This window comes from Rhinoderma darwinii, chromosome 4, assembly GCF_050947455.1.
Source record: "Rhinoderma darwinii isolate aRhiDar2 chromosome 4, aRhiDar2.hap1, whole genome shotgun sequence".
NCBI lineage: Eukaryota > Metazoa > Chordata > Amphibia > Anura > Rhinodermatidae > Rhinoderma > Rhinoderma darwinii.
The window spans coordinates 15,872,407-15,887,315 of record NC_134690.1 but is presented as its reverse complement, the minus strand read 5'-3'; positions in this window follow the sequence as shown (position 1 = coordinate 15,887,315).

Genomic DNA, 14,909 nt, shown 5'->3' with positions numbered 1-14,909 from the left:
TGTTTGGCTTTCACCGGAAAACTGATGTATTGGAGTACGGGCTCATAGGCTTTCTATTGAGCCCGTACTCCGATACATTCATTTCCGGAATGTATGTGAGAAAGTAATCGATAGTATGTCGTTATTTGTTTAGGGGAGCGTTGTCTGGCAGGTGTCATTGCCAAGAAGGGGTCATCGCAATCTCTGTCCGTCAGTATCTTAGTAGTGTAGCTATGGGCTTGTAAATAGTAGAACGGATGTGGACCTTCTATGTCATATCTCAACCTTAGTTCGTTGAAGGTATATATTTGCCTCCTGGATTTATCTACTAATTTTATGACACTATCCAGGCCCCCAGTATGCCAAAGTTTATATATGGGGGGTGGCTTGCCATGTTGAAAGGTAGGATTCTTCAGGAATTGTAGGAGTAGAGGGTATCTCGGATTGAGTGAGAGTATATGTCTTCACTTGGTCCAAGATTTCCATGTTGTGAACAGTAAAGTAAAGGGTTTTTCGTAGTTCCCTTGGGAAGTTCCGAATGCGGTGTATGTAACAGGTTAATCAGAGATATATGAGGAAAGAATTGTCCTTCTAATGTAATGTTTGTGTAACCAGAGGTTTGCTACAACCGGTCTCCTACTATACGTAGTTGAGCAGCTAGGTTATATAGTTGTATGTCCGGAAAATTGACACCCCCATTTGTTTTGAGCTGTTGTAGAATATATGAAGCGCCGAAACAAGCCAATAATGACCTTGATTTCCCGTGGCTTCAAAAACAAAGGCAGAGATTGAAAAATATATAGTAGTTTGGGAAATACCATTTTTAGGAGATTAGCCCTTCCAAGGAAGGAGAGTGTGAAGCACTGCCATGCTGTGGGTTGGGTCCCCAGATATGAGATGAAGGCTCCCACATTCTGCTTGTACAGGAGATTGGGAGATCTAGTCATTTGGATACCTAAGTAAGTAATGTACGTAGTATTCCAGTGGAAATCATATCCAGGGGCCCAAGTCGGGTTTGCGGGGCCTTTTAGAAGTAGTGCTTCTGATATAGATGTGTTTATTTTGAAGCCCGACAGGGAACCATATTTGACAATGTCATGGAGTATGGTGTCAAGGGAGGTGCGTGGGTTGGTAATATATAGCAGTATATCATCAGCAAAGGCTGAGAGTTTCAGTTCAGTAGTGCCGATGCATATTCCCTGATAAGGGGTCAATGAGAGGAAGTGTCTGAGGAGGGGATCTATAGATAGATTAAATAAAAGGGGTGATGATGGGCCTCCCTGTCGTGTGCCTCTGTGAATCTCAATGGGTGATGTGTTACATCCATCTATGGTGAGGGTGGTATGTGCGTGATGTTAGTGTAGATGTAGTTTAGGAATCTAGTTACGGGAGGTATCAGATTGGGTAGAAGTAGTTTGTAATATTCTGAGGAGAGGCCATCAGGGCCAGGTGTTTTATTATTCAGTAAGGCAGTAATTGCTTTCTGTACCTCCTCTTCCGAGATTTCCCGATCTAGAAGCTGTTGATCTATTAGGGAGAGTTTGGGCAATGTAAGAGAGGATAGAAAAGACCATGTTGTCTCCGAGTCGTATTGTGTGGGCTTATAGGATTCCAAAAATAACTCTCTGAAAGTTTGTTGTATTTGGTCTGGGATCAACATGACCTCCCCAGTGGTAGGATGGGTTAATTTCAGTATTTCATATGAGGATCTACGGGTTTTATGAATTTTTGCCAGCTGCCGGCCTATTCGATTGCCCCAGCGGAAATACTTGTTATTTATGGCATCAATGTGCCATTTAGCCTGACTCTGTAAGGCTGGGTTCACACTGAGTTTTTTACAGGAGGAAAATCTGCCTCAAAATTCTGTTTGGAATTTTGAGGCAGATTTTCCTCTGCCTGCACGCCGATTTTCGCTGTGTTTTTTGCCCGCGGCCATTTTGCGCCTCGGGCATAAAACGCTGCGAAATACGCTTACTCTGCCTCCCATTGATGTCAATGGGAGGTCAGAGGCATAAACGCCCAAAGATAGGGCATGTCCCTTCTTTTTCCCACGAGACGGTTTTTCCGCTCGCAGGAAAAAAACGCATTGAAATCAATGGGAGGCATTTTCGGCCGTTTTTTGGCGCGTTTTGCGGCACGGTTTCCACGTTAAAAAACTCGTCAAAAAACTCTGTGTGAACCCAGCCTAAGTATGTGTCCAAGAGCGTTTTAGCTTCTAAATAGATTGATTTATTCTCTTCCGACCTTTCTGACAGATAAGATTTATGGGCCTCCAGGACACCTAGATTTAAGACATTGAATCGTTTCTGTAAATTACTACGTCTATGTTTAAGATACCAGATGACATGGCCTCTCATAACTGCTTTTGATGTCATCCAAAATAGGCCGGGATTATCCCCGTGTTCCAGATTGTCATCCGTGTAGTGTGACCAGTGGGTGATTAGATATTGTTTAAAATCCTCAGAAGTCAACAAATAGGATGGGAATTTCCAATTAAGACTTCTAAGTTTTGGTCGGCCGGTATCTATCATGAGGGTAATGGCAGAGTGATCGGATATGGCCATTGGTAATATTTCTGCCGAGGTGACCATGGAAAAGGTCTGCAATGACATTATGAAGAATTCAATTCTGGAGTGGGATTGGTGAGCGCGTGAATAATGGGTATTGTCTCGTTCAGTCGCATGAAGAAGTCGCCAGGGATCACACAGGGAAAGTTGAGTCATTAGGTCAAGAATGACCGTGGCTGCCGCATGATCCTGTGTGGACGAGCTAGTGCAGTCTATATCATTGTGTAGGGTGGTGTTGAAATCTTCCCCCACTATTAGAGTGTAAAGTGTTTTTTATAGTAGAAAGTTGAGGATGCTATATCTGGAGTCCTGGATAGTTATATCTAGATATAGAAATCGACCTTCTGGATCTGAGTAAAATTCATGAATGGAGTATGATGATAATTTATGTATGACGATCGCTACTCCTCTAGTTTTAGAGGTATGGGATGCAGTCAAGCAGTCTCCTATCCAGTTAGCCTTTAGGGTTCCCTCTCCCTCCTTGTTCCAATGTAATTCTTGTAAGCAAACTATGTCTGGTTTCAATCTTTTTAGAGGGGTTAAGATTTTCTTTCGTTTAATGACCGTGTTCAAGCCTACTACATTCCATGACATGAGATTCAGTGTTTGGAGTTGAGTGTAGGTGCGGCGGTATGTCTGTGTGAGAAGTCTTCATCCTATTCCTGCGAGTGGGTGATGGTGTACGTTGGATCTGTCATTTCCGGAAGACAGCTAGCGAAGAGCCTCCTCAGCTCCAGGGGCCCGGACGTCATGGGGGGGGGGGGAGGGAAGGGAAACAGTGAACCATAGGAAGAAAAAAAACAAGGGTTAACATGTAAACCTAGTATATCTGACATTGTGTGTTGGCAAAAAAAATAGGACATACACAACTATGTAAATATTAGACATTTGTGGATTGAAAGAGGGTGGAAAGTCTCTTCCCTGGGACTATGCTAATGTGGATTACTCCGGGCTTCTCTGATCAGGCGTCGTCTAGATTCAACTGGATCCTCGTAGAACGTAGGTCTGCCATCTTTCAGGACCTTCAGGCGGGCAGAAAACAGTAGTTGAAATCGGATCTTTTGTTCAAAGAGATATTTGCCTATCGGAGTAAAGGCTTTTCGCTTCAGTGCCACTGTTGCCAAAAATTCCTGGAATATTAGGATTCTATGGCCTTGTACTTGAAGAGGGTTTTGTTTCCGGTATGTTCGAAGAATCATTTCTTTGATGGTCCAATTTGAATATTTGGTGATGACCGGTCTTGGTCTGTTATCTCTCTCTCCACTCAGAAGCCCAATTCGGTAAGCCCTTTCGATGTTTAGAGGGTGATACGGTGGATTGAGGTGGAATGCCATCGGGAGGTCTTTGGTGAGATAGGGAACAAGATCATCGGCAGAGATCGGCAGGGTTGTACAGTAGGTGTAGTAGGAGGAACGGCAGCTCGTGCCTCCTGCTGACGTACGAGAATGTTCAAAGCCTGGAGGAGTTCGTCCTGTCGAGACTGGAGGTCCAGCTAATCCGCCCGCATCTCCTGTGACGTCGTCATGGCCTTGGATCGACCAGCGGGGTCCATGGCCTGAGCTTACTGTCACGAAGGGTCTGTGGACTCTCTGGGCCGTACCATCTTGGCGGTAAGGCAGCTGGCCAACAGGAGGCAGGACAAAGTCTAAGGTTCGTATAGGGTACCTGTGGCAGCTCGGACAGTAGCAGGGCAGGCTTGGCAGGAACTTGGCAGCAGGTGGACGTCAGGTGTGGAGAAGCAGAACAGGCGTGGTATACAACGCAGCACGGCACTAGATCAGGATACAGGTTATAGGATACAGGAACTGGAACACTGGGAGCAAGAAAACACTAGGGGCCATATGCAAGACAGACTAGGAATACACAACAAAGCTCAGGCATCTAACTAGGGGGCTGGACCTCTCTTATAGTCCAGAGTACTCACGGGTCAAGGTTCATGAACGAGGTCCGGTGCGCGCGCTGCCCCTTTAAGAGCGGGCCCGAGCGTGCGCGCGTGTAGGAGGAACTACCGCGGTAGAAATGAAATGCACAAGACACACCTCCTGTTGGGAAACTTCTTTACTGTAACGAGCAAATAACAACAAATTCTTCTCTATGGAGCAGACAGGAATTCTGAGGTTGAGGACTTCGATCCCGCTGGAAGTCCCCCGGAGAGAGGTTGTGCCTGACCCCACGTTGCCGGCTTGGCTAAGGATACGCCGCTGTCAGTCATGGCGGGAGCTACCCACTACTGACAGCCTATCCTAGGGTAAGAGTCACACTCTGGGCCCACGGATCGCGTCGTGGGAATCAGCGACTAACGTACCTACTAGCACCGTCACGGGTCCTTGCGGAGCTATCCGCTACCTTTCATGACAACCCTCTCTCTCCACAGTCGGTAGTCCAACGGTGGACCCCTGGGACGCAACTGAACTGGACGGGCTGACGCTAAGGGTTTCACGAAGTCCAGCTAATAGTCCATCAAAGTCCCGTCAACCCGACCGTTCCTTCTGTCTGCTCCTATTCCACCAAGATTCATAAACAACAGTCCCTGCAAGGATTACATGCGGTGCTTTATCTATAACAGTTCCATGCAAGGGTTACATGCGGTGCTTTATCTATAACAGTTCCATGCAAGGGTTGTTTGTCCCTTTTGAGACTATTCTCTTGGGAGTAAAGTGGCGGTAGTTAGTGAGGGACGTCACGGCAGAAACGGTCACGGACTAGGACACGGGCCCTTTGGTTATGGCGGGAATCTAGTTCTTGGTCAGGGGTCTTAAGGTCTGGGCACGATACCTGTGGCTGTTGGCACACTCCTTGTGCTTGGCCGTTCCTCTATCCTCCTCCAGGATTTCCTCTGAAACCCCCGTGCTGTCCTTCTTCCTCCTATCCTCAGGCTGCAGCTGCTAGCCCACGTTTTGTCAGGCTCCTGCCTTCCTTATTCTGGTGCCTTCCCTGCACCTCTCACTTTCGACTTTCCACTTTCCACTTTCTCTCCGTCCTGCTCCTTCTTCACCCACTCTCTCCCTGCTCTTCTCCTCCCCCTTTTTTCGCGCCACTCTCAGCTCCGACCCCTTCCTTGCCGCGCTTCCCCCTCCTCCTTCTAGTCTCGCCGCGCGAGCGTTTTCCCGGCTCTTTGTTCGGCGCAGGCGTCATGGCTGTCGGCAGTGCGGCCGTTGCCATGACGCCCAAGACGCTCCTTCGTCCGGAGCTGCAGCCTCTTCAGCCGCCCGACAGCCCGTGTCCCTGGACTGTCCTCCTGAGAGAGGTAAGCAGGGATGCACCCCTGACACGCGCACCCTACGGGATCCGGCTGTGGTGAGTAGAAGCGAGCGCTGTCTTCTCCTGAGGAGGAGGCTGGGGCCAGCGCTTGCCGACTCGTGGCTGTGGCTGTCAGGGGGAGAACGGAGCTGACAGCCCGCAGCCACGGACATTACAGGGGAGGTGGGGGCGCTATCTACAAATGAGGTGTGACACTGTCTATAGGCCGGGCCTCAGGCATCCACATATCTGTACATGCATGCATCTGTCTGCATGCACAAGTTATAACGCTCTCTTCCTAAATATAGGAAGTTGTCCAGGATTAGGGTCTGCTTTTTTCAAAAACAGCACTACTTTTGTCCGTAGGCTTTGCCTGGTATTGCGACTCGATTCAAGTGAATTCAGCAATTTGAGGCGCAGCCCATGAACAGAAGTGACTATTAGTTGAAAAAAGTAGACTCTTTATGCTACTCCTGGACAACCTTTTCAATGCCATATAAACAAAGCGAAGAAATAGGTCAGGTCCCCTTTAAGAGCAGTTACTTTTCCACGTGGGCGATATGGGTGTTTGATAACTTTTCGGCTGCGTTACATTTATGATTACATTTTGATTTAAAGTTCAGAAGCCGTTCAGTCTGAGAAATCTCCGATAACGCGACATCTGGAAGGGGGCAAATACTTTTTGCCCATCACTATTTATACATTGGAGTGGAACAAACTGCGTCATCCAGTCTCGGTTTCTTTGGCAACATCTTCCATCGTCTCTTCTTATATACCACAAGGGTCAGGAGTCGCAGCACATCCGTATATTACTTACCAGTGTTGTTAGTGCGCGACGGACGCACTTCCAGCATCTGCCACGAGAAACTCCAATTAACTGTGAATATTAATACTACCCTCGAAGTCGAGCATCGGGGATGATCTGAATGAATATGCTTTTAATAGCTCATTCCCAACATGTAATCCCGGTAAATGACACTATAGCAATGCACTAAAACGAGAGTTCATGTAAATAGATCCAAAAATTAGGGTGGACCCCTGTCCATAACCCTGCATAGGGCATTTGGAGGTCATAGCCTGCCGTATGGAACGGTGTTCGTAAATACGGTCCCTAGTGTATCTGTAATGCATCCGTATTTACGGATCCGCAAAAAAACCAGGGAGGAATCTTGAGTAATCCCTTGGCGTCACATAGCAATGCTTCCGTAATTACGGATGGCTACGGATGCACATCCATAGCTGTCCGTAATTACGGAAGCGCCCATAGACTTCTATGGAGAGTCCGTGCCATAATTACGGACAAAAAAAGGACGCGTTCTATCATTTCTACAGCAAGGACACCCATCCGTAAAAATACGGAAAGGTGTCCGTAGCCCATAGAAATGAATGGGTCCGTAATTACGGATGAAAAATACGGTCGTGTGCATGGGGCCGTTCATAGTGGCCTAATCATTTTGAAAGGGTCCTATGCAATACCATGTTTTCCCAGTAGTGGCCGCTGCAGGAGAAATGTGCGGCTGCCCACAGCTTTTCCCAGCGATCACAGCGGCTCCTCATTTAGTACACGGGTTGTCCAGATAAGACACCCCCTTTAAGGAGATTGCATAACATTTCCTGCCTATTAATTCCCATTGCTTGTGAGCGGCCATTAGCTGGAGCGATGCGACTGTCATTTCTGTAAGGGGACACTGTGGCTGTAAATGTTATAGGGACGCTGTAAATGTTATGGGGACACTGTGGCTGTAAATGTTATAGGGACGCTGTAAATGTTATAGGGACGCTGTAAATGTTATGGGGACACTGTGGCTGTAAATGTTATAGGGACGCTGTAAATGTTATGGGGACACTGTGACTGTAAATGTTATGGGTACACTGTGGCCGTAAATGTTATATAGACACTGCGTCACTTTTTTGGGAACATTGGGGCTGTCACTATAATGGCGCACTGTAGCTATAAATGTTATGGAGGCATGGTGGATGTCATTTTTATGGGGCACTGTCGCTATTATTGTAATGTCACTGATATGGAGGCACTGTCATTATTATGGAGGCACTGTCCCTTTTATGGAGGCACAGTGACTGATTCTGTTATTAGGGTAATGTGTTGGTCAATGCTATAGGGAAATGGTGACTGCTACGGTTATTGAAGGGGTTGTCCAGGATTAGAAAAAAAATGCAATACCAGACACAACCCATAAACTAGTGTGGCGCCGCTTTAGGAAAGATAGCCGCCATGTTTTTTACATCCTGTACAAGCCTTTAAGGTACTTCTCTGTTATTGGGCACTGCGTATATGTGCTTGGGAGGCAGTGCCTATATTGGTTGTCACCCAGCTTTCCACAGACCCTGAACGGAATATGAATGTTCTCTGTTATACAAAGTAACATTCGCCCCGGCTCCCGCTTAACTACTTACCTGTACTGTCATTCCATTCATGGCCAAAAGCTCCACATGAATGTCTCGGCAGCTCCTGCTCTAATAAGGGGGTACTGCAGAGCAAGGAATTGTGGGTAAACGCAGAAAGAACTCAATACATGTACAGTAAAATAATTATAATTTGTATTTTTCAATAGGGTTAAAAGCGGCTTCAGTAGCAGTAATCTGTGTATCCGTGAAGTGTCAGCTTCTGGGACCAGTCCTGTGTGACTATGACTCAGACCCCCGCCCCCCCAACTCCCCGAACAAAGTAAAGTGGAAATTCCTGTAATCCCTCGGCAAATACCATGGATTGTGGGAGAAGATCTGCAGCTCCGAGACAGGAATAGGGAGAAGTTGGGGTTTTGGCAGCTGAATGAATCCAGCTGTCGTTATTAAAGACCTAGTACCACATCACTGCAGAGCAACCGGGGCAGTATATACAGAGAGCGGGGGATAACATACATATACCATCCTGTATATACTGCCTGTAGTATACTATAAAGACTTCATACACAGAGCAATACTAGACGCATATGAAGATTCTACCACTTCTTGACCACAAGGGCCAGTATTATAGTAGTTATATTCTTGTACATAGGGGCAGTATTATAGTAGTTATATTCTTGTATATAGGGGCAGTATTATAGTAGTTATATTCCTGTATATAGGGGCAGTATTATAGTAGTTATATTCTTGTACATAGGTGCAGTATTATAGTAGTTATATTCTTGTATATAGGAGCAGTATTATAGTAGTTATAGTCCTGTATATAGGAGCAGTATTATAGTAGTTATATTCTTGTATATAGGGGTCAGTATTATAGTAGTTATATTCTTGTATATAGGAGCAGTATTATAGTAGTAATATTCTTGTATGTAGGGGGCAGTATTATAGTAGTTATATTCTTGTATATAGGGAGCAGTATTATAGTAGTTATATTCTTGTATATAGGGAGCAGTATTATAGTAGTTATATTCTTGTATATAGGGGCAGTATTATAGTAGTTATATTCTTGTATATAGGAGGCAGTATTATAGTAGTTATACTCTTGTATATAGGGGCAGTATTATAGCAGTTATATTCTTGTATATACGGGGCAGTATTATAGTAGTTATATTCTTGTATATAGGAGTAGTATTATAGTAGTTATATTCTTGTATATAGGGGCAGTATTATAGTAGTTATATTCTTGTACATAGGAGCAGTATTATAGTAGTTATATTCTTACATATAGGGGCAGTATTATAGTAGTAATATTCTTATATATTGGGGCAGTATTATAGTAGATATATTCTTGTATATAGGAGCAGTATTATAGTAGTTATACTCTTGTATATAGGGGCAGTATTATAGTAGTTATATTCTTGTATATAGGAGCAGTATTATAGTAGTTATATTCTTGTATATAGGGGGCAGTATTATAGTAGTTATATTCTTGTATATAGGAGGCAGTATTATAGTAGTTATATTCTTGTATATAGGAGCAGTATTGTAGTAGTTATATTCTTGTATATAGAGGGCAGTATTATAGTAGTTATATTCTTGTATATAGAGGGCAGTATTATAGTAGTTATATTCTTGTATATAGGGGCAGTATTATAGTAGTTATATTCTTGTATATAGGAGCAGTATTATAGTAGTTATATTCTTGTATATAGGAGGCAGTATTATAGTAGTTATATTCTTGTATATGGGGGCAGTATTATAGTAGTTATATTCTTGTATATAGGGGGCAGTATGATAGTAGTTATATTCTTGTATATAGGAGCAGTATTATAGTAGTTATATTCTTGTATATAGGAGCAGTATTATAGTAGTTGTTATATTCTTGTATATGGTTGCAGTATTATAGTAGTTATATTCTTGTATATAGGAGGCAGTATTATAGTAGTTATATTCCATTTATATAGGGGTAGTATTATATTAGTTATATTCTTGTATATAGGGGCAGTATTATAGTAGTTATATTCCATTTATATAGGGGTAGTATTATAGTAGTTATATTCTTGTATATAGGAGGCAGTATTATAGTAGTTATATTCTTGTATATAGGGGGCAGTATTATAGTAGTTATATTCTTGTATATAGGGGCAGTATTATAGTAGTTATAATCTTGTATATAGGGGGCAGTATTATAGTAGTAATATTCTTGTATATAGGGGCAGTATTATAGTAGTTATATTCTTGTATATAGGAGCAGTATTATAGTAGTTATATTCTTGTATATAGGAGGCAGTATTACAGTAGTTATATTCTTGTATATAGGAGCAGTATTATAGTAGTTATATTCTTGTATATAGGAGCAGTATTATAATAGTTATATTCTTGTATATAGGGAGCAGTATTATAGTAGTTATATTCTTGTATATAGCGGCAGTATTATAGTAGTTATATTCTTGTATATAGGGGCAGTATTATAGTAGTTATATTCCTGTATATAGGAGCAGTATTAGGGCATGACCACACGTGGCGGATTTCCTCCGCAACTGTCCGCATCAATGCCGCACAGAATCTGCGTTGCAGATTCTGCTGCGGATCTGCACAAAATGTGCAGTACATTGATGCGGACTAGCTGCTGCGGACTGCGGGAAAAGTGCTTCCCTTCTCCCTATCAGTGCAGGATAGAGAGAAGGGACAGCACTTTCCCTAGTGAAAGTAAACGATTTTCATACTTACCGGCCGTGGTCTTGGTGACGCGTCCCTCTTTCGGCATCCAGCCCGACCTCCCTGGATGAGCCGCCAGTCCATGTGACCGCTGCAGCCTGTGCTTGGCCTGTGATTGGCTGCAGCCGTCACTTAGACTGAAACGTCAGCCTGGGAGGCCGGACTGGAGACAGAAGCAGGGAGTTCTCGGTAAGTATGAACTTATATTTTTTTACAGGCTGCTGTATATTGGGATCGGTAGTCACTGTCCCGGGTGCAGAAAAAGTTACTGCCGATCGCTTAAATCTTTCAGCACCCTGGACAGTGACTATTTACAGACGTCTCCTAGCAACGCTCCCGTCATTACGGGAGCCCCATTGACTTCCTCAGTCTGGCTGTAGACCTAGAAATACATAGGTCCAGCCAGAATGAAGAAATGTCAAGTTAAAAAAGCAAGACGCATCCGCAGCACACATAACATGTGCATGACAGCTGCGGACTTCATTGCGGAAATTAGAATCTCCATTGAAGTCAATGGAGAAATTCCGCCATGAGTCCGCCACTGCTCCGCAACAGACAGAGCATGCTGCGGACACCAAATTCCGCTCCGCAGCCTATGCTCCGCAGCGGAATTTTACGCCTCGTCTAAACGAACACTGCTAAATTAAAGTGTAAGTCAATGGACAAACGGCTCCGCTGCGGATTAACGCTGCGGAGTGTCCGCAGCGGAATCTAAGTGAAATTCCGCCACGTGTGAACCCAGCCTTATAGTGGTTATATTCTTGTATATAGGAGCAGTATTATAGTAGTTATATTCTTGTACATAGGGACAGTATTATAGTAGTTATATTCTTGTATATAGGAGCAGTATTATAGTAGTTATATTCTTGTATATAGGAGCAGTATTATAGTAGTTATATTCTTGTATATAGGGGGCAGTATTATAGTAGTTATATTCTTGTATATAGGAGGCAGTATTATAGTAGTTATATTCTTGTATATAGGAGCAGTATTGTAGTAGTTATATTCTTGTATATAGGAGCAGTATTATAGTAGTTATATTCTTGTATATAGGAGCAGTATTATAGTAGTTATATTCTTGTATATAGGAGGCAGTATTACAGTAGTTATATTCTTGTATATAGGAGCAGTATTATAGTAGTTATATTCTTGTATATAGGAGCAGTATTATAATAGTTATATTCTTGTATATAGGGAGCAATATTATAGTAGTTATATTCTTGTATATAGCGGCAGTATTATAGTAGTTATATTCTTGTATATAGGGGCAGTATTATAGTAGTTATATTCCTGTATATAGGAGCAGTATTATAGTGGTTATATTCTTGTATATAGGAGCAGTATTATAGTAGTTATATTCTTGTATATAGGAGCAGTATTATAGTAGTTATATTCTTGTATATAGGAGCAGTATTATAGTAGTTATATTCTTGTATATAGGAGGCAGTATTATAGTAGTTATATTCTTGTATATAGGAGGCAGTATTATAGTAGTTATATTCTTGTATATAGGAGCAGTATTGTAGTAGTTATATTCTTGTATATAGAGGGCAGTATTATAGTAGTTATATTCTTGTATATAGAGGGCAGTATTATAGTAGTTATATTCTTGTATATAGGGGCAGTATTATAGTAGTTATATTCTTGTATATAGGAGCAGTATTATAGTAGTTATATTCTTGTATATAGGAGGCAGTATTATAGTAGTTATATTCTTGTATATGGGGGCAGTATTATAGTAGTTATATTCTTGTATATAGGGGGCAGTATGATAGTAGTTATATTCTTGTATATAGGAGCAGTATTATAGTAGTTATATTCTTGTATATAGGAGGAGTATTACAGTAGTTTTATTCTTGTATATAGGAGCAGTATTATAGTAGTTATATTCTTGTATATAGGGGGCAGTATTATAGTAGTTATATTCTTGTATATAGGGGCAGTATTATAGTAGTTATATTCTTGTATATAGGGGCAGTATTATAGTAGTTATATTCTTGTATATAGGAGCAGTATTATAGTAGTTATGTTCTTATATATAGGGGGCAGTATTATAGTAGTTATATTCTTGTATATAGGGGCAGTATTATAGTAGTTATATTCTTGTATATAGGAGCAGTATTATAGTAGTTATGTTCTTATATATAGGGGGCAGTATTATAGTAGTTATATTCTTGTCAATAGAAGGCAGTAATATAGTAGTTATATTCTTGTATATAGGAGGCAGTATTATAGTAGTTATATTCTTGTATATAAGAGCAGTATAATAGTAGTTATATTCTTGTATATAGGGAGCAGTATTATAGTAGTTATATTATTGTATATAGGGGCAGTATTATAGTAGTTATATTCTTGTATATAGGGGGCAGTATTATAGTAGTTATATTCTTGTATATAGGAACAGTATTATAGTAGTTATATTCTTGTATATAGGGGCAGTATTATAGTAGTTATATTCTTGTATATAGGGGGCAGTATTATAGCAGTTATATTCTTGTATATAGCGGCAGTATTATAGTAGTTATATTCTTGTATATAGGGAGCAGTATTATAGTAGTTATAATCTTGTATATAGGGGGCAGTATTATAGTAGTAATATTCTTGTATATAGGGGGCAGTATTATAGTAGTTATATTCTTGTATATAGGAGCAGTATTATAGTAGTTATATTCTTGTATATAGGAGGCAGTATTACAGTAGTTATATTCTTGTATATAGGAGCAGTATTATAGTAGTTATATTCTTGTATATAGGAGCAGTATTATAATAGTTATATTCTTGTATATAGGGAGCAGTATTATAGTAGTTATATTCTTGTATATAGCGGCAGTATTATAGTAGTTATATTCTTGTATATAGGGGCAGTATTATAGTAGTTATATTCCTGTATATAGGAGCAGTATTAGGGCATGACCACACATGGCGGAATTCCTCCGCAACTGTCCGCATCAATGCCGCACCTAATCCGGGTTGCGGATTACGGCTGCGGATCTGCACAAAATGTGCAGAAAATTGATGCGGACTAGCTGCTGCGGACTGCGGGAAAAGTGCTTCCCTTCTCCCTATCAGTGCAGGATAGAGAGAAGGGACAGCACTTTCCCTAGTGAAAGTAAAAGAAATTCATACTTACCGCCCGTTGTCTTGATGACGCGTCCCTCCTTCGGTATCCAGCCCGACCTCCCTGGATGACGCGCCAGTCCATGTGACCGCTGCAGCCTGTGCTTGGCCTGTGATTGGCTGCAGCCGTCACTTACACTGAAACGTCATCCTGGGAGGCCGGACTGGAGACAGAAACAGGGAGTTCTCGGTAAGTATGAACTTATATGTTTTTTTACAGATACATGTATATTGGGATCGGTAGTCACTGTCCCGGGTGCAGAAACAGTTACTGCCGATCGCTTAACTCTTTCAGCACCCTGGACAGTGACTATTTACTGACGTCTCCTAGCAACGCTCCCGTCATTACGGGAGCCCCATTGACTTCCGCAGTCTGGCTGTAGACCTAGAAATACATAGGTCCAGCCAGAATGAAGAAATGTCATGTTAAAAAACCAATACGCTCCGCACCACACATAACATGTGCATGACAGCTGCGGACTTCATTGCGGAACTTAGAATCTCCATTGAAGTCAATGGAGAAATTCCGCCATGAGTCCGCAACCAGTCCGCCACTGCTCCGCAACAGACAGAGCATGCTGCGGACACCACATTCCGCTCCGCAGCCTATGCTCCGCAGCGGAATTGTACGCATCGTGTAAACGAACACTGCTAAATTAAAGTGAAAGTCAATGGAGAAACGGCTCCGCTGCGGATTAACGCTGCGGAGTGTCCGCAGCGGAATTTAAGTGAAAATCCGCCATGTATGAACCCGCCCTTATAGTGGTTATATTCTTGTATATAGGAGCAGTATTATAGTAGTTATATTCTTGTATATAGGAGCAGTATTATAGTAGTTATATTCTTGTATATAGGAGCAGTATTATAGTAGTTATATTCTTGTATATAGGAGGCAGTATTATAGTAGTTATATTCTTGTATATA